Raw genomic sequence first — 21,007 nt, 5'->3', positions numbered from 1 at the left:
TTTTGGATGAGAGTCCATTGAATTCTATTACATGAAAAATGCTGCATTTTGCATGAAAAAAAGTCCCCGACCCTTTCCAAAAACGCAGAGGCACAAAAATGCATTGATGTGAACATGTTCCATAGGAACGCATGTTAAAAAATTCCCATGCATTTCTGCAAAATGCATCAAAAAACGCATTAGTGTGAATAGAGCCTAAGGCTGGATTCAAAATGCAAAAAGCAATAAAAATGCATAGGTGTGAATCCAGCCTAAAAATCTGTGGCTCTCAGCTGCTAAATCTGGTCAGCATGGGCCAATCACCCCATTGTACAACTTCTATAAATCTGACTAAGGCTCCATTCACACTAGTGCGTTTTTTGATGCATTTTGCATTTTGCAGAAATGCATGGGAATTTTTTAACATGGGTTCCTATGGAACATGTTCACATCAATGCCTTTTTGTACCTCTGCATTTTTGGAAAGGGTCGGGGACTTTTTTTCATGCAAAATGCAGCGTTTTGCATGTAATAGAATTCAATGGACCAGCATCAAAAACGCAAGTGCAGCGTTTTTGCAGCATTTTTACAGCCTTGTTGATGCATTTTTGGTGTTTTTTTTTTTTTTTTTAACTGTATACAGTCTAAAAAAAACTGTAAAGAAAAAAAAACGCAAAATGCCGCAAAAACGCTGTAAAAATGCTACAAAAACGCTGCTCAAAAACGTGGCAAGCATCACAAAAAAAACTCCAAAAACGCTCAAAAGCAACATGCATAGATGTGAATCGAGCCTTATAGTGTACAACTCACGGAATGCTCTTCCCGACTTGCATTGTGTGTGTGCCACTAATAAACCGTTTTGTAGCAATTCATGTTCTATTTGGAAACCAAAACCCGTCCTCTGATTCCAGTGAGAAGATCTGTCATCTGTGCATCATCGCTATGACCTGGACATCTAAAAGGTTGTAAAGTTCCTTTTATTTCTACAAAGGAAAATAAATCAGGAGATTTTACAGAATAAAAGTAATACTGTGCATAGCTACAATGTGTGTTATAATCTGTTCCTTCTCATCTTAAATAATGTATTGCACCCCTATACAGAGCCTTGGGTTTACTAATTATCTCCTGCTGTGGCTCTCTGATCCTCAAATACTCCTTGACAATTGACATCTGTACAGTTATGCCTAGAAATGTATAGCAAACCTGAACAAACCAATCCAGGGCAAAGCAACAGGTTCTCTTTCAATTAGTCACAAAGGCCACATATGACAATCAGCCCAATGGGACCTCCTGCACTGATTTGTCAGTCTCTTGAGTCAATATATAAAAATTGCTATGTAGATACCTTTTATCTATGGTTGCATGACTGCTGACCCTTTGGCTAATCTTTCTTTCTCTCTGGGTGGTGGTTTTGGACTTTCAGGGGCTAATGTTGAGGAAGGAAGTGATCTACTGCAGGAACAGTATTGCAATAGACTTGCGTCCCTCGGCTGTAGGGGTTGGCCTTTACTGTCGGAGCTTGTGCACATGTGCATCAAAAGAAACAGACATGAATGGGCAGCACACAACGAAGGAGTCTCTAATCTTTCCAAACAAAGGGCCAGTTTATTGTCCTTCAGACTTTAGGAGGGCCAGACTTTGTCTAGTGGGAGTGGATGTAACCAACGCCCCATCATTGGTATCAATGGGAGGAATAGGGCCCCTTCGCTGGTGGTTGTGGGAGGAAGGGTGCCAAATCGCCATTGTCAGTGGGAGAAATAATCCCATCGTTGGTATCTGTGGAAGGAAGAATGCTCCATCACTGGTGTCAGTGATATAATGCCCAAAGGGCCAGATAAGGGCAAGCAAAGGGCCACGGTTTGGAGACTACCAGGGTAGTATATTACTTTTAATGAACATTAATTACAGCAATGGCCATGTTTCACCTCCTTTCTTATCCCTTTTAAATTACCTGTTGATCCTGCCAGTTTCCAGTTGTGCTTTAGACTTTTGGTGAAGGGCCGACAACACTTTCTGGCTGCCACTGAAATGGTCTCTGCATTGTTGGCCCTTCACCAAAAGTCTAAAGCACAACTGGAATTTGGCAGGATCAACAGGTAATTTCAAAGGGATATGAAAGGAGGTGAAACGTGGCCATTGCTGTAATTAATGTTCATCAAAGGGATATAAAAGAAAGTGAATATTTGCTTTTGTCTGGAGAAACACTTTAATGCCTCCCTCTTAGTGGCACAAACTCACCTATCATTCAGTCCCTCACCATTCTTTTCACCTGATAAGAGGTAAGAAAATACTTCTACATCTGGGAAGCATTGGACTCAATCACTTTCCACTCATGGGAGAGTGCTTGTGATTGGCCCGATATTGTCACATTTGGGGGAACAGACCATACTTAGGCCTGTGTAAGCTTCAACTAGATCAACTCAGAGTTTTCACATTCCGGGAAAAGAAGATGAATATGTGTTGCTTTGCATTATCCATGGTCATTATGAGTAGTCTTGTCCTTCCTGTTGGATTTTATATTATGGAGACATGGGACAAGATTCAGAACACCCAAAACTTCACAATGAGTAGAAACAGAAGATTAAATTATAATGGGCAGTCTCCACAAGATAGACGAACCCTGTGGGTGACCCAACCTACTAGACTTCAGCCATCACTGGAGTGTCCCATTTGGGTGGGCTGATGATTTAATAACAGATTAGTCTATAAATGGGTGTTTAATTGGATTGACATTGATCTAGGCCATCGTAAGGCTGAGGTCAGGCCTCTATCAGGATAGGCATCAATGGGCTATCTTGAGAGATGAGCGGCTCCTCCACGCTCAGTGTCCAGGCCAGGCCAGCTTGTGCAGTGATCTAGCTGCGTTTTCCAGTCGTTCTCTGTACTCCAACTCACTGTAATTCCCCTTCGGTACCCCAGGCAGTCCATACAGAGCCCCCCAGCAACAGCCGGCAATCACACCTGTGGAGTCACTGTCACCTGAAAGTGCAAGAAATGAAAAAGACAACGTCAAAACACGAGAGTACACCGAATAGTGTGTCCACAAATAACTATGAATGCTTTCCCATCCGCCCCGGGATCCCTTTAAAAAGGGCTCAGGGTCGTGAGGGATCGGCGATCATGTGACCACAAACTCATACACCGAAAACCAAAGTCTTCAAAAACGTACCAGTAATTATCATTACTAAGTAGGAAGCAGAGGCTGCTTATGTATTTTTGATAATAGGATTGAATTGGCTCACCTCCATGGAACATAGAGCAGCTACATAGCTCCTCCCATGAGTCCCCTGCCCCCAGCAGAGCATCGTATGCGATCATTGGAGCATCATGGCCACTCCTCCCCGCCCAGTCATCCAAACACCAGCGAGCATACTCCTTGTCCCTCTCTTCAGGACCATACAGAGGTGGAAACACAGCTGGTCCAGTACCCTGAGATAGACCTCTCTCTGACAGGTACCTAATGAGGAAACACAAGTGTGATAACCGCACTACAATGACATCATCAATTAAATAAATAAAATGCGTGCAGATCTAATGCTTTACCCAATGACCATTTTAATAGAATAAAAAAAGAGTGCCAATAACATACTCACAAATTGCCATGGGCAAGGAAGCGTAGAATGCACAAGGGGCTTCAAATGCAGGAAGGTCAGGATATGGGCGCCATACACCAAGACCCAGACAGCACATGATCCACACTCCCTTATCTCTCCCATCTGAACACCACCAGCATCATGCACACTCCCTCACTTCTAGCATTATCTGCATTCCCTTACCTCTCCCAGCTGACTACCACAAGCATCATGTACACTCCCTTACCTCTCCCAGCTTTCTCGGAAGTAATCCCACACTTCCACGTGGCACTCAAAATCCTTCCCTGTGGAGCGGATATACTCCAGAGCCACGGGAAGAGCCTCTAACAAACGCAACCCCCATAATTCCAGGGGGACCCTCTGTACCGCCAGAGCTGTAAAGAGGGCCGATGCCAGAGATCCAAGGTACCCTGCAAGAGAAAATAGAGAGACAAGGATCAATATATATGAATATACCAGAGTATCTATCTGTGGATGGGGTGAATGAACTGGGTGGCCATTGCAAAATATCCATATTCTCTCTAGAGGTGTTTGAGTGCAGTGCCCTAAAATTTACCCCCTTATAGGCCACATCTAAAATGTAGGAAATCCACCAAAATTGACCATGTGACATCACCGAAAGTGTATTATAAATACAAAATCTGTACAAGTGCAGAAAGTATAAATACAATTTATATTTTGTATAGTGATAGACTGTTATATTTTATGGTACATGATAACTGAAGACCCAACTGCAGCCATCTTGATCTTGAAACATGACCAACCTGTGGGGTGGTTGTGAGTCATTTGTCCGCTCTCCACACTGATAGCAACCAGGAGAGGCAGCTCTGATGGTCGGGGAAATCTGGGAAAAGAATATACTCCAAATAAAAATGTATACCGGTATATATATATATATATATATATATATATATATATATATATATATATAGCATTGGTGTAACATCAGAGAAACATTTTCAAGTGGTGCTGGGACTTCCAGTACTTATTTGTTAGGAGTGATGGAGATACACAAATTCAATCATCGCTCCAGTTTGACTGCTCACATAATACAAGGATCCCCCTCCAGTGTAAAAATACAACATGAGCACCAAGCCAAAGGGAGAGTCCAAAAATGCTTTAATAGTTCTTTAGCAACTTCACAAGGACAGCCAACCTGTCCCGGCAGTCACAAAAATTAAAGGTTTTGAAAACTTTCATGGATTTAGGAAAACTATTTATTACATCTACATCATTCTCTACCCTCTTAAGGTTCCTATCTCACATGCCTATATTCTAATGCCCTGTACACGCGATCGGATTTTCCGACAACAAATGTTGGATGTGAGCTTGTTGGCTGAAAGTCTGACCGTGTGTATGCTCCATCGAACATTTGTTGTCGGACTTTCCACCAACAAATGTTGGCTAGCAGGTTCTCAAATTTTCCGCCAACAAAACTTACACAAGTCAGACGCACAAAAGTTCAGGCATGCTCGGAATCAAGCAGAAGGAGCTGCACTGGCTATTGAACTTCCTTTTTCTCGGCTCGTCGTACGTCTTGTACGTCACCATGTTCCCACGTTCGTAATTGTTGGCCGACATTTGTGTGACCGTGTGTATGCCAGACAAGTTGGAGCCAACAACCATCAAAAAAAATTCCACTGTTTTGTTGTCCGAAAGTCCAATCGTGTGTACGGGGCATAATACTGGGGCCGACTTGGACAGGAGCCATTTACCCTACCAGCATGCCTTTAGGAGTGTGGGAGGAAATCAAAGTACCCGGAGGAAATCTATGCAAGCACAGGGAGAAAGTGCACACCCTATGCAGATAATGTCCTGATCCAAACCAGGAACCCTCCAGCGTTAACAGCCCTGAACAGAATTAGAATGCATCTAAATACAGTAAAGACTTTGTTGGTCAAGCTTGTTCATGCAACTTCCTAAACCTTTAAGCCCTGATAAGGGGGCGATTTTGGGGCCACCAAAATGCGTTAACTTTCTGTGCAATGTTGCTAAAGAACATTTTTAACATTTTATACTGCATACATCACTCCTACACAAACTTATTGCCCTGGAAAAATTCTGCAAAGTACATTGAGGGTCATATAAAAATTGGTGGAAAGTGTTGCATGTCTATAGTAACTGAATCATAGCTGCTCTGTATGAAAGCAGAGCTAAGCTAAATCAAGATCCTAGAATATTATCCCACCATGTGTAACCTAATCTGCAAAACCACCCCCCTTACACCTACCTTACAGAGATTCCCAGCCTACTTTGGACCCAGTGCCCAGGTGTGCCGAAGGGTGGGATTTGTGTGCAGGACATGCTGCTGATTGGTTGTTTAGGTAAAGGAAACCAAGGGGTTGCACTGCAATGCAACCCTCCTCCACCTCGAAAATGGAGCCCCTTGCTCCAAACAATATTTTAGTAGGTTGGAAATAGAGATCTAAACATTTCTGTTGTGGCTGTAGTGACCCTACCTTACACTGGAGCACCCCTAACTAAATTTAGTATTTATTTATCTCAGCCAATCACTTAGGAGTTTTTTTAAGTGATGTGAGCTGAACGTAGGAGGATAGATATTTGGAGCAACCTTCTGTTAAGGTTTGTCTTGCCTGTTGGGCTTCTGCCTGGGGAGGAGGGTCCTTCCCTCCTGGCCTTTTGTGTAGTGAGGATTCTAGTTTGAGGGTCTCTTCTGAGGGGGGCTTGGCCACAGCCAAGGGCCTTTGCCAAGACTCAAGGAATAAATGCTGGTCTGTGCTGAGGCCTAAGGAACTCAAGTTGCTTTGATGGGAGATGTCCATCCATAGGGAGCATTTGCTACAAGAAACAGTAAGGTCGAATCCCAGAGGGAGCATCTCCAGAAGAATACGGAAGGTGGCTATTCATAGGGACCATGAAGAAGAGAGGAGGTGGCTACCCAGAGGGAGCATTTCTAGAAAAAGAAGGTGACTATTCATAGGGACCTTCTGTAGAAGATGAGGAAAGGTGGATACCCTGAGGGAGCATTTCTAGAAGAGGGAAAGTGGCTACCCAGAGGGAGCATCTCGAGAAGAGGGAAGGTGGCTACCCCGAGGGAGCAGCTCTAGAAGAAGAGGGAAGGTGGCTACCCTGAGGGAGAATCTCTAGAAGAAGAGGGAAAGTGGCTACTCAGAGGGACCATCTTCAGAAGAGTCTGCTTTGCTGGAGTGTGTCCAGGAAAGTTTAGGAGAAGCTTCTGCCAGATAGACTTGGCATGGGGACCTCATCACTCAACATTTAATACAGCGACTGCTGTCTTGTATGGGCTCACTGCAACCAAACTGTTTGCTTCTGCTCAAAAGAGACAATTACTAATGGGAGGCTGCTACTAAAGAAATTAGAGCCACTATAAATTTAGCTGTTGCTAAAAAGGTCCGGGATATATTTTTGCTATATTTGGATATTCTGCGTCCAAACTTTCCTTCACAAGTTTATTGATCAACTAAATCAGGGGTCTCCAAACTTTCAAAAAACAAAGGGCTAGTTTACTGTCCCTCAGACTGTCCTTCAGACTGTGGCCATTGGAAGTAGAAAAGGTCCTAACATCTATGGGAAAAAACTAATGCCCCAACTTTGTTGTCACTGGGAGGAATTGTGCCCCATCATTGGTGTTATTGGACGCCATGGTTGGTATCATTGGGAGAAATTGTGTCCCATTGTTGGTGTCATTGGGAGAAATTGTGTCCCATTGTTGGTGTTATTGGAAGAAATTTTGTCCCATTGTTGGTGTCATTGGGAGAAATTGTGTCCCATTGTTGGTGTCATTGGGAGAAATTGTGTCCCATCGTTGGTGTCATTGGGAGAAATTGCGTCCCATTGTTATTATTATTATTATTCATGATTTATATAGTGCCAACAGTTTAGGCAGCACTTTACAGTACAATACAGAAGGGACAGGACACCAATGACACCATTGTTGGTGTCATTGGGAGAAATTGTGCCCCATCATTGGTGTCAGTGGGAGGAATTGTGCCCCATCATTGGTGTCAGTGGATGATATATTGCCTCAAGGGCCCCTGGGCCATAGTTTGGAGGCCACTAAACTAAACGATAGAAAAGACTGAAGTAGCTGATGCCCAACTATTTCTTTTCTCCACTTCAAGCCAAAGATCCACCCTGAGATTCCCAGAATGCTATCCTACCATGCTGCTCGGGGGTCATCCTGCACTGCCCAGGGGTAGGGGGTGCTACACAGCTATAGAATAAAATTAAAGTGGAGCTTTCAATATTAACTAGTGCAGCTATGTGTTCAATAATAAAAATTGTATTTCAAATGTAACTAGAATAGGAGCATGAATCTGCACTAGGAGTCAATCAGGCTCTTTTGCATGCACATATTCTCACAAGGGGGGACAGAAGGATGAGCAGAGTGATGGCCTCATCAGTGTGATATTGTTCCCTTAGTGTCCAATTAGCAGGCAGCGGGTGTGTTCCTGACTTCGTACTGGCTGTGCTGTGTGGCAGGGGTGAATGGATGACAAAACAGGCTGCACAGAATTCCAAATCCTTTGGCTGGTATAACACTGTATGTATTTCAAAGCTGCTTGTAGTAGGAGAAGATAGTGCTCAATTCAGTGTCCCAATAAATACTAATAAGGAGTGTGAACGTATCGGTGTTCAGGATCCAAGTGTTCTCCGATCACTTGTACCAAAAGCTGATAAATGTAAGTAGCTGGCAACTTGAAACATACGCGTTCAAATCTTTATTCGCTACGCTAAGGTGATGACAGATAAAAGCAGCTTACGTGCTTCGGCCAATGACCTTCGTCATTTCAAAGCTGCTTGACTTGCGGATATTACCTATGACCGCCACCGGTGCTTTGAGATATACAGACAAATCAAGATATGGTCATTTGTGACCATTTATAAGAGTTTGTTACCATTAACATCACGTAACACAGTATTAATACTACCTGAGTCCTATACACATGGCTCTCATCGCTGCTCCACATCCGGTCGCGGAAGGGTTAAATGGAATGCGGTATCCTCCAGGTTCCCCGGGACGCAACTGAGAGGTCCCTGAAAAAGTATACAAGTGTTAAAAGGATCAGTCCCCCAAAAATGTTTTTTTTTATTGTTTCAAAGATACTGGAGAGTTAAACCACATGAAAGTCTCTTCTATCCTGAGGGACTCTTGGTGAGGTCCCTGTGTTGAGTTCTCCCAAGTCTGCATACCTGCTGTGCCCATAATGAGGTGTTCCCACCATCCTTGTGCTGAGTTCCCAGGTCTGTACACCTGCTGCGCCAATTATGAGGGGTTCCCACCATCCCTGTGCCGAGTTCCCGGGTCTGTACACCCGCTGTGCCCATTATGAGGTGTTCCCACCATCCCTGTGCTGAGTTCCTAGGTCTATACACCAGCTATGCCAATTATTAGGGGTTCCCACCATCCCTGTGCTGAGTTCCCGGGTCTGTACACCTGCTGTGCCCATTATGAGGTGTTCCCACCATCTCTGTGCTGAGTTCCTAGGTCTATACACCAGCTATGCCAATTATTAGGGGTTCCCACCATCCCTGTGCTGAGTTCCCAGGTCTGTACACCCTTTATGAGGAGTTCCCACCATCCTTGTGCCGAGTTCCTGGGTCTGTACACCTGCTGTGCCCATAATGAGGTGTTCTCACCATCCCTGTGCTGAGTTCCTCGGTCTGTACACCTGGTGTACCCTTTATGAGGAGTTCCCACCATCCTTGTGCTGAGTTCCTGGGCCTGTACACCTGCTGTGCCCATAATGAAGGGCTCCCACCATCCCTGCTGGATTTTCTAAAATTTTATATTGAGAATGAGGAGGAACTGGAACACAAAGTGACCCAGAACATCCCAAAACTTACAGGAGGACAGGAGTGAAATTGTAAAATATGACCGGCAGAGCTCACTGTTGGGCTTAATCGGCCCCTGGCTTCATTTATGCTCCATCACTAACCCCTTAAGACAATGGAGTGAAGTTGGAAGATGCAGATAATTTTTATATATATATATATATATATATATATATATATATATATATATATATATATATATATATATATATATATATATATATATATATATAATAATATATTAAAATTGTCCGCATCTTCCAACTTCACTCCATATATATATATATATATATATATATATATATATATATATATATATATATATATATATATATATATATATACACACATACACATACACACACACACCACACATATTTGTTGTGCCACTGTCCATTTTAAGCAATACAAAACAAAAGCTTGCTAAAAAAAAAAAATAGTCTGTGAGTGAACAAACAAAACCTAATAGCACAGGCTCCACCCTAATGCGTTTAGTCATACAAGACGTTTTCAAGGGGCTGGTTCGGTTTTAAGAATTTTATTATGTAGCTATTTTTTTTTGTTTTTTGTTAATAGAGACATCCCTTTTCACCCATGTGAGAAGTTTCATACAGATGGTTTTCTTCTTTGTAGTATTCATCACTTCCTTTTTAGTGAGTTGTATAATTTAAGATGATGGAGGCTAGATCTGGTATGGCCATGGTGGCACTGTCCGAACGTCAGCCAACATGTATATTTTTTTTACAAGTTTTGTATTTTGAAGAAACTGGCTTTTTCTCTAGTATAAAGAAAATTTGAACTTTTTCTAGTCATACTAGCTCTGATCAAATATTTATCACTACTTTAGAGTCCTCAAATTCTAATATTGGATTCCTGCCTACTGAAATGAATAGATGTATCACAATGTGTGCTGCAATGCCAATTGTATTGATTGTGAACACACATTATACCATGCGTTATGCGCTTACATGCCTTATGACGCAACATCGTGTAGCATGGCGCTCGTTGACGCACGTCAAAGAGTTTCAATCGATTTCAATAGAAAATGCATCGAGCTAAAAGGGGTGAACCCAGCCTGATGATTATATGATCTGGTGAAAGTTGTACTTTGCTAGGGGTTAAAAAAAATAAATAAATAAAAAATTTGGGTTCCAATATAATACAACGCTGAGATCCTGTGCCGTAGATCAGGGATATTTGGCACCTTATGCATGATTTGCCAGTGCGGGACATGTTGCATTTTGCGTAAGGCTTCAATCTACAGGACCAGATGGAGGTTTTCTGGGAGTCGGAGGCTCGGCCGGGAGGTGACAACTTACCCAGAATACTGGTGGGTCCAGGCTTCCTCCCCTCCATATCGGACATGGCAGACACGTATCTCTTAGCGAGCTCATGATACAAGTCCTCATCCAGCTTCCCTGCAATAAGCATTTTTGAAAAAAGGAGACTGTGAATCGCAGCATCATTCATACATGAATACGGTCTCTAGTGGTGGATTCGTTCTGCTCAACCTGCAGCCTGGAATTACTACTCACAGCATGCCATCTAGTGCCCAGCTCCAGCCAAAAACCAACCAAACCTCCCCAGCAGGGACACAGCAATAAAAAAACCTAACCCTTTCCCAATCTATCTAAAGCTAAAAAAAAAAAAGCCTTGAGAACTTCTCCTGTGCTGCTTTCTACTCTGGAACTCCTTTCCCCATAACACCACCACTCCCCACCTTCCAAGTTAAACGGACCATCACACTCTTTGTTATTTTATCAACAAATACTCATCCCACCATAGGATATCCTATCTTCTACTGCTTCTGTTCTACAACTACTCTAACCAAACACCCTGTTGTATCTCTCCCTTCTATTTTTAGTGTTGTTTCACACTTGCTGTAATGCGGGGTGCACACAGGGGGGCGAGGATGGTGCACAGAGAGGGTGATCGGTGTAGGGGGGACGGTGGGGTGCACACAGGGAGGAAAATGATGGTGCACAGAGAGGGTGATCGGTGCAGGGGGGAGGGTGGGGAGCACACAGGGGGAAGAGAATGGTGCACAGAGAGGGTGATCGGTGCAGGGGGGAGGGTGGGGTGCACACAGGGGGAAGAGAATGGTGCACAGAGAGGGTGATCGGTGCAGGGGGGAGGGTGGGCTGCACACAGGGAGGCGAGGATGGTGTACAGAGAGGGTGATCAGTGCAGGTGGGAGGGTAGGGTGCACACAGTGGGAAGAGAATGGTGCACAGAGAGGGTGATCGGTGCAGGGGGGGAAGGTGGGGTGCACACAGGGGGAAGAGAATGATGCACAGAGAGGGTGATCGGTGCAGGGGGGAGGGTGGGGTGCACACAGGGGGAAAAGAATGGTGCACAGAGAGGGTGATCGGTGCAGGGGGGAGGGTGGGGTGCACACAGGGGGGTGAGGATGGTGCAGAGAGAGGGTGGGGTGCACACAGGGGGAAGAGAATGGTGCACAGAGAGGGTAATTGGTGCAGGGGGGGAAGGTGGGGTGCACACAGGGGGAAGAGAATGGTGCACAGAGAGGGTGATCGGTGCAGGGGGGAGGGTGGGGTGCACACAGGGGGAAAAGAATGGTGCACAGAGAGGGTGATCGGTGCAGGGGGAGAGGGTGGGGTGCACACAGGGGGAAGAGAATGGTGCACAGAGAGGGTGATCGGTGTAGGGGGGAGGGTGGGGTGCACACAGGGGGAAGAGAATGGTGCACAGAGAGGGTGATCGGTGCAGGGGGGAGGGTGGGCTGCACACAGGGAGGCGAGGATGGTGTACAGAGAGGGTGATCAGTGCAGGTGGGAGGGTAGGGTGCACACAGTGGGAAGAGAATGGTGCACAGAGAGGGTGATCGGTGTAAGGGGGAGGGTGGGGTGCACACAGGGGGGTGAGGATGGTGCAGAGAGAGGGTGATCGGTGCAGGGGGAGAGGGTGGGGTGCAGACAGGGGGAAGAGAATGGTGCACAGAGAGGGTGATCAGTGCAGGTGGAGAGGGTGGGGTGCACACAGGGGGAAGAGAATGGTGCACAGAGAGGGTAATCGGTGCAGGGGGGGGAAGATGGGGTGCACACAGGGGGAAGAGAAAGGTGCAAAGAGAGGGTGATCAGTGTAGGGGGAGGGTGGGGTGCACACAGGGGGAAGAGAATGGTGCACAGAGAGGGTAATCGGTGCAGGGGGGGAAGATGGGGTGCACTCAGGGGGAAGAGAAAGGTGCAAAGAGAGGGTGATCAGTGTAGGGGGAGGGTGGGGTGCACACAGGGGGAAGAGAATGGTACACAGAGAGGGTGATCGGTGCAGGGGGAGAGGGTGGGGTGCACACAGGGGGAAGAGAATGGTGCACAGAGAGGGTAATCGGTGCAGGGGGGAAGGCGGGGTCACACAGGGGCAAAAGAATGGTGCACAGAGAGGGTAATCGGTGTAGGGGGGGAGGGTGGGGTGCACACAGGGGGAAGAGAATGGTGCACAGAGTGGGTGATCGGTGTAGGGGGGAGGGTGGGGTGCACACAGGGGGAAGAGAATGGTGCACAGAGAGGGTGATCAGTGTAGGGGGAGGGTGGGGTGCACACAGGGGGGAAAAGGATGGTGCACAGAGAGGGTGATCGGTGCAGGGGGGAGGGTGGGGTGCACACAGGGGGGAAAAGGATGGTGCACAGAGAGGGTGATCGGTGCAGGGGGGAGGGTGGGGTGCACACAGGGGGGGAAGAGGATGGTGCACAGAGAGGGTGATCGGTGTAGGGGAGGGTGGGGTGCACACAGGGGGGTGAGGATGGTGCACAGAGAGGGTGATCGGTGCAGGGGAGGGGTTGGGGTGCACACAGGGGGGCGAGGATCGTGCACCGAGAGGATGATCGGTGCAGGGGGGAGGGTGGGGTGCACACAGGGGGGCAAGGATGGTGCACAGAGAGGGTGATCTGTGCAGGGGGGAGGGTGGGGTGCGCACAGGGGGGCGAGGATGGTGCACAGAGAGGATAATCAGTGCAGGGGGGATCAATTAAAGGAATCAATATCCTGTGCGTCTTTCTTTTCAGCAGCTAAAAGCTGGCGGGAGGGAGTGGAGAAGAAGCCGGATGTCAGCAGTTGTAGGAAGAGACATACAGGTGATTGGTTCCTGAATTTGCTCCCTACTGAACCAATGCCCCCCCACTCCTGCCCACATCTGATTCCTCCTGGGGCCCCCCTGCTGGCCAGGGCCCTGTGCAGGAGGACAGGGGCAACCCCCTTTTCAGCGGCTCAGCATGTATCTGAATAATACAATCCTTCCCCCACCTGTGGCCAGGCTCTCGGCGGTTGCTAGGTGGAGCACGGTGTCATCGCTGACCGGCCAGTCCGGTAGAGACGCGGTTATTTTCGGAAGCCCCCCAGTTCTGTCAGCTCCCTGTGGATTTGGGCTCCGGATTTGCAGTATTCCCACAGCTGGTTCCTGTAGCCCAGAGCGTCCCCTGCGGCACTCAGCAGCATGGCCGACACGTACAAGTCGCAGGACGGTGCGCTGGAACACACAAAGCACGTCAGGTTTAGAATTATACAACTTTGGGAGGGCTGGGCCATAAAATTTGGGCTTTCAAGGAAAACCTGCCAATAAAAGCTGCACATAGGCCGGTGTTCTCATTTATAGAGGAAGAATTAACCACTTCCCATCCGGGCCAATTCTGGCACTTCGCTCCTACATGTAAAAATCATCATTTTTTTTTTCTAGAAAATTACTCAGAACCCCCAAACATTATATAGGTTTTTTTTTTTAGCAGAGACTCTAGGGAATAAAATGGCGATCGTTGCAACTTTTTACGTAACACGGTATTTGCGCAGCGATTTTTCAAACACGTTTTTTTTAAACTTTCATGAAAAAAAAACAACAGAAAAAAAAGACGATAAAGTTAGCCAAATTTTTTTGTTTAATGTGAAAGATGATGTTACGCCGAGTAAATAGATACTCAACATGTCAAAGTCCAGGAGGTCATGTGATGTACCTTGGGTGGGAAGTGGTTAAAGTTTAATCTGCTCATATGTCGCCTTCCCTGACCCACTCCCCACCAATCAACATGCTAATGAATTTTTTTATTTAAATAGAAATTAAAATGAAAAGTAACCTTTCCATTTTTATTGCATACCTCATTTCAGACCCAGTGATGTCATCTGACTGACGAATGATATCAGAGACGAGGTCTCTGTGCTTCTCTACGCAATGCAGGCAGATAATAGACATGTGCACTGACAAAAAAAATTGTTGTTTTCGTTTTTTGTTTCATTCGTTTTTTTTTGCTTTTTTCAGAAATTCGGAAAACCGAAAATTCGGATTTTCAAATTTCCGAATTTCCGAATTTTCAAATTCAGAATTTCCGAATTCGGAAATTCGAAAAATTCGAAAATTTGCATACCTCATTTCATCCAGTGATGTCAACTGACTGACGAGTGATATCAGAGACGAGGTCTCTGTGCTTCTCTACACAATGCAGGCAGATAATAGACATGTGCACTGACAAAAAATTTGTTCGTTTTTGTTTTATTCATTTTTTTGTTTTTTTTCGGAAAATTTGAAAATTTGGAATTCAGAAATTGGGAAAATGCGTATTTTCGAATTTCCAAATTTCGAATTTTTTCGAATTTCCGAATTCTGAATTTTGAATCTTGAATCTTGAATTTTGAATTTTGAATTCTGAATCTTGAATCTTGAACTTTGAATTTTGAACTTTGAATTTTGAACTTTGAATTTCCGAATTTCAGAATTCCAAAATTCGAAATTAACAAATTTGTCAAAATTCGTTAAAAAACGAATTGAGAACTAAGCGAATTGCACGTGTCTAGCAGATTATGGCTGGTGGGAGGGACCGGAAAAGAGTGCTGTACATAGCTTCCTGATAACATCACAGCACCCTGTATACAGAAGCAAAGATTGCAGTGATTATGTAGCTAAGCCAGGTGAGTGAATGCAGAATGAGGGTTTCTGAAATGAAATGTTCTTCAAACTCATTCGCTGAGCTGATATCAGATAGATCAATCAATGATTACCAATGATTTGTAGCTAGAACTCTAATTGCTAGAGTAACGGGCAACAGTGATCGGGAATTCCTTGGCCGCTGTTAATTGGCGGTCTGCAGCAGTGCCGGGACAAGGTCATCTAGAGCCCGGGGCAAACATGCCAAACGGTGCCCCCCCCCTCAAGATTTATGACCAATATGTGTCAGCAAAATTCCCCCCACAAAAAACACTGAGCACTAATCTGCATGCTTGCACTCTAAGCATAAATCTCCCTCCTCCCAGTATAAATCCGCCCCCCTGCTGAAATCCCCCCTCTCAGCACAAATGATTGCACCACCCCATCCCCCAAATCCAAATCTCCCCCCCAGCTTAAATGCCCCCCCCCTCCAAAAACAACAACACACTGCCAGGTGTTCTTTCACCTTAATGCATAGGATGCAAACACAAAGGTTTACAACCCCTTTAATGCAGATAAGACACCAAGTTTAATTACCACCTTAATCAGCCACAGAACCCGTGTAATTAATATGTGCTCGGTTTCCCTCCTAGAACATAGCCCCTGCAGCCCCTCAAATTTCCCCTTTGAATACAAATCCCCCCCCCATCTCCTTGTGGCACCTCAAATCTCACATGATACCACAGTGCCCAGGGCCGCCGCCCCTCCTGCCCACCCACATTGCCCAGGGCGGCTGCCCACCCACAGTGCCCAGGGCGGCCACCCCTCCTGCTCACCCACAGTGCCCAGGACGACCGCCCCTCTTGCTCACCCACAATGTCCAGGGTGGCCACCCCTCCTGCCCACCCACAGTGCTCAGGACGGCCACCCCTTCTGCTCACCCACATTGCCCAGGGCGGCCGCCCCTCCTGCCCACCCACAGTGCTCAGGACGGCCACCCCTTCTGCTCACCCACATTGCCCAGGGCAGCCGCCCCTCCTGCCCACCCACAGTGCTCAGGACGGCCACCCCTTCTGCTCACCCACATTGCCCAGGGCGGCCGCCCCTCCTGCCCACCCACAGTGCTCAGGACGGCCACCCCTTCTGCTCACCCACATTGCCCAGGGCGGCTGCCCCTCCTGCCCACCCACAGTGCTCAGGACGGCCGCCCCTTCTGCTCACCCACAGTTCCCAGGGCGGCCGGCCCTCCTGCTCACCCACAATGCCCAGGGCGGCCGCCCCTCCTGCTCACCCAAAGTGCCCAGGGAGGCCGCCCCCTCCTGCCCACCTCTTGTCCCAGCCCTGGTCTGCAGTGACAGCTTCCCAGCAGTAAAGCTCAGGCAGGTTCAGACTAGGATCTATACATGTCTGCACTCATCACTACTGGGGAGTAGGGATAACCTCAAGCATGTTTGGATACAAGTCCGCACCCGCCTGACCTATGCCGCCAGGGAAAGCTGTCAAAGCCGACAGCCAATCATAGGCAGCCTTGCATACGTTCGGCTATGGAGCGAAGAAGGCCTCCTCCTCCTAGGATTGGCTGTTGGCTTTGACAGCTTTCACAGACATTCCTGAACTGGTCCCCACTGGTGAGTTGTCACCTGGAGCTCCCGGTGGTGGTTCTTTCTTCACAAGGACTCTGTGAGCCCCGGCTGCAATATCACATAGAAGGAGTCACATATCTTTTTTCCTAGTGCTGCAATCTACATTGTGATTCAAGTAGAACTACTTATACCATTCTTTTAGCAAGCCGCTTTTCTTGCAGAGAGATATTTATGGTATTAAAAAAAAACTTTTTTTTGTTTTTTTTTTATATTTTTGCCTACGGCCACATTACCCTGAAAGCACCCGATCTCGTCTACAAAAAAAGTTTTGCCTTTAGTTACACTTTAACCCGTGCGTCCAGCTCAGCGCTATCTATATATATATATCATATGGTTCTCACTTACTTGGCGTCCATGGCGGGTTTTCTGGATGGAGGAATGAAGAACAGTTCTGTCGTTTTCTTCTCTGTAAACTTCCCTCTACTCCATGATTTCCTCTCTAAATGATAGTCCTCCTCTCCCCTCCCCCTCCTGTGGGATTTGGTTCCGGGGTCTCCTCTCTATAAGGTCAGCACTGGGAGTTTCTATATCAGGAGCCAATCTGGGCCCCCAGCCAGCAAACAACCACCGCCAGGGATCAAAGTTCACCAATCAGAGAACACACAAGAGCTGCTGAGTCTAATCCATTCACCAACATGAGCCATTGTTATACTCAATGCAGAGTCCGGGGCCGAGGAATGAAAAGATACTTTGTATTTATAAATAAAAGAATATAATAATAATAATAATGAAGATAGGTCTGTGCTCAGATCCAGATACTTCACATATAACATATGGGACGCTGCAGGGGTGTGACCACATGGTAACCCTATAGCAGGGATATGCAATTAGCGGACCTCCAGCTGTTGCAGAACTACAAGTCCCATGAGGCATAGCGAGACTCCCAGAGGCAGAGACATGATGGGACTTGTAGTTTTGCAACAGCTGGAGGTCCGCTAACTGCATATCCCTGCCCTATAGATTCTGAATGAACTCTTTATATGATATATTTCTAGCAATGGTTTGCATCAAACAGGAATCCGTGGTTCGCATCGCATATTATGCGACATTTGATTGTTTTGATGCAATTCGCCAACTTAGACCTATGCATATTGTAATATCTGCAAAGCCAGGATCCCTGATTTTCTGCAAATGTTGTGTGAAGGGTGTGACTTTACACTGTACATACTTCTCATCCGTGGCGGCCCGTGTAAATCGTGGTTGCACGGGCGCTGCTCCCCCTCCCATCCATGCGCCCCGCCCCTTTAGAAAGCCGGATGCATGGATTCCTATGGCGGGGGGCGGCAGGGGTTGGTACTTTTTGAAGCACCTGATTAGAGCCAGAGGCTCTAATAGGCTTCAAATTAGGGTGGGCTCGGGGCGCAGAGAGTGCGCCCTGATCCCACCCAATTGTGTGACAATAAGCAAATTAATTTTCGCTATTTTTCACACTAACCTTCCTCCCCGCCAATCAGGAGGCAGGGCGTCAGACCTGTTTCCTGATTGGCCTAAGCGTCAGGCCAGGAGACACATGCTGGAGCGGAAGTGGCTGCCGCTCTGGTGCACTTGGAGCTGCTGCACAAGGGGGTTGAGGGTGCTACCAGAGCCGCGAGCCCCCCGAGAGTGGGGGGGGTCGGTGGGCACAGTGGCTGCATATGATGGGCACAATGACTGTATTTGGTGGGCACAATGGCTGCACATGATGGGCACAGTGACTGTATTTGGTGGGCACAATGGTTGCACATGATGGGCACAGTGACTGTATTTGGTGGTCACAGTGGCTGCAAATGATGGACACAGGGGCTGCATTTGCTGGCACAGTGGCTGCATTTGATGGGCACAGTGAGGCTGCAATTGATGTTTTTTTTTTAAAGTATTTTTCAGAATTTTTCAGTTTGTTGGCGCCCCCTCAAAAATTTTGAGCACCAGCCGCCACCGCTTCTCATTCATCCCACTGTCTGCGGGATTGTCCCGGGATGTGAAAAAAATCCAGGGGCCTGATGACCCATCCCATGTCTAGGCTTGACACCGAATGCCTTTAAACCCAAACACATATGAATTACACAGGTTCTGAGGCTGATTTAATGCAGATAAGGCACCAAGTGAGTTTAATTACCACCTTAATCAGCCACAGAACCTGTGTAATTAATTTGTGTTCGGGTTTAAAGGGATGAGGTGGCAACCCTACCCATGTCTCCACCATTTTACTAGTATCTGTAAAAAGCCAGACCTCTGTCCAGTGCTGCACCCATTCCCCTTCCACTGACGCCATGGCGTTTTTTTTTTTTTGCCTCATGCTGACCCCAGGGAGTTTTTGCTCCCTGCTGACCCTGGGGCATTTTTGACTTCCACTGATGTTGGGTTGCTTTTGCCTTACACTGATGCTGGGGCATTTTTGCTACCTGCTGACCCTGGGGCACTCTTGCCTCCAGCTGGAGCATTTAGCTTTCTGCTCACCCTGGGGAGTTTTTGGCTCCATCAAAGCCCATGATGTTTTTGCCTCCTGCTGACCCCAGGGCGTTTTTGCCCCTGGCTAACCCTAGGGTGTTTTTGCCTCCATTAGACCCTGTGATGTTTTTGCCTCCTGCTGACCCCAGGGTGTTTTTGCCTCTGGCAGACCCTGTGATGTGTTTTTGCCTCCGGCCAACCCCAGGGTGTTTTTTGCCTCCTGCTGACCCTGTAATCTTTTTGCCTTCTGCTGACCCGAGAGCAGTTTTTCCTACTGCTGATGCCAGGGTATTTTTGCCTCCTGCTGACCTCATGATGTTTTTGCCTGCGGAAGACCCCGGGGTGTTTTTGCCTGCGGAAGACCCCGGGCTGTTTTTGCCTGCGGAAGACCCCGGGCTGTTTTTGCCTGCGGAAGACCCCGGGGTGTTTTTGCCTGCGGAAGACCCCGGGGTGTTTTTGCCTGCGGAAGACCCCGGGGTGTTTTTGCCTGCGGAAGACCCCGGGGTGTTTTTGCCTGCGGAAGACCCCGGGGTGTTTTTGCCTGCAGAAGACCCCGGGGTGTTTTTGCCTCCGGAAGTCTCCGTGATATTTTTGCCTCCTGCAGACCCTGTGATGTTTTTGTCTCCCACTGACCCCAGGGTGTTTTTGCCTCCAGAAGACACTGGGTGTTTTTGCCTCTGGAAGACCCCGGGGTGTTTTTGCTTCCAGAAGACCCCGGGGTGTTTGCCTCTGGCAGAGCCCAGGGTGTTTTTAGCGTGTTGTATAATGTCATGGTTCAAGGGCGCCAAATGTGCCTGTCCATTCTAATTATTTGCCCTCCTTAGTCCTGTCCCAGAGCTACTTACTTATTAGTCCTCTTGCACACGATACTCCTGTTTGAGCATCTACTTTTTCAGAAGTTTTTTTTTTTTCTCTATATTTGCGTGCATTTTCACGCGTATGTGTTTGCGCAATTTCCGCAAATTCACGTGCATGCGTGAAAACTTATTCTCACGGTTTTGTTCTGCTCAATATGTGAATGGGCATTTGCACGCATGAGGAGTAAATTATTGACCAAAAATGCAGATTTTTCAAAAAATTTTTTTTTTTTCTACTGAAGAATGCACGATACTTGTATGCATAGGCACATTACAAGTAATGGGCTGTATTTTAGCTCAGTAAAAAAAGCTACAGTGTGCAAGAGGCCTTATATCGAAAATAAAATAAGAAATACGTTTTTATCTACCTTCAATCACATTGCTGACTGCATATTGTACTTGTTGTCTAAATACTGAAATTTGCACGTAAAACTGTCATTTTGTAACTTTTGGAAATGCCGGTAAAAACTTGACTGTGCCAGTAAATTTTGGATGTTTTGTCAGTAAATTTCAATCTGGTAAGTTGGCAACACTGGTAGAGGAGATCTTTGCTATGATTTTTTTTTTCTCTTCTTACGGTTTGCCTGGTGCTCCATACAGTAACCACTTAAGCTCCGGAAGGTTTTACCCCATTCATGACCAGACTATTTCTTGCTATTCAACAATGCGCAACTTTAACTGTCGATTGCGCGGTCATGCAACACTACACAAATGAAATTTATAGAAATTTAAAATCTAAATAAATTTATATCATTTTTTTCACACAAATAGAGCTTTCTTTTGGTGGTATTTGATCACCACTGCTTTTTTAATTATTATATAAACA

At 46.5% G+C, this 21,007-nt stretch overlaps 1 pseudogene; it reads right to left on the bottom strand.

The window, feature by feature from the left end:
• Positions 1-2,676: 2,676 nt before the first annotated feature.
• On the bottom strand, positions 2,677-17,398 carry LOC141139228 (ADP-ribosylhydrolase ARH1-like; annotated as a pseudogene).
• Positions 17,399-21,007: the final 3,609 nt, after the last annotated feature.

This window comes from Aquarana catesbeiana, linkage group LG04 (genome assembly GCF_042186555.1).
Source record: "Aquarana catesbeiana isolate 2022-GZ linkage group LG04, ASM4218655v1, whole genome shotgun sequence".
In the NCBI taxonomy this organism is placed as follows: domain Eukaryota; kingdom Metazoa; phylum Chordata; class Amphibia; order Anura; family Ranidae; genus Aquarana; species Aquarana catesbeiana.
This window is presented reverse-complemented; position numbering and strand designations above follow the sequence as displayed.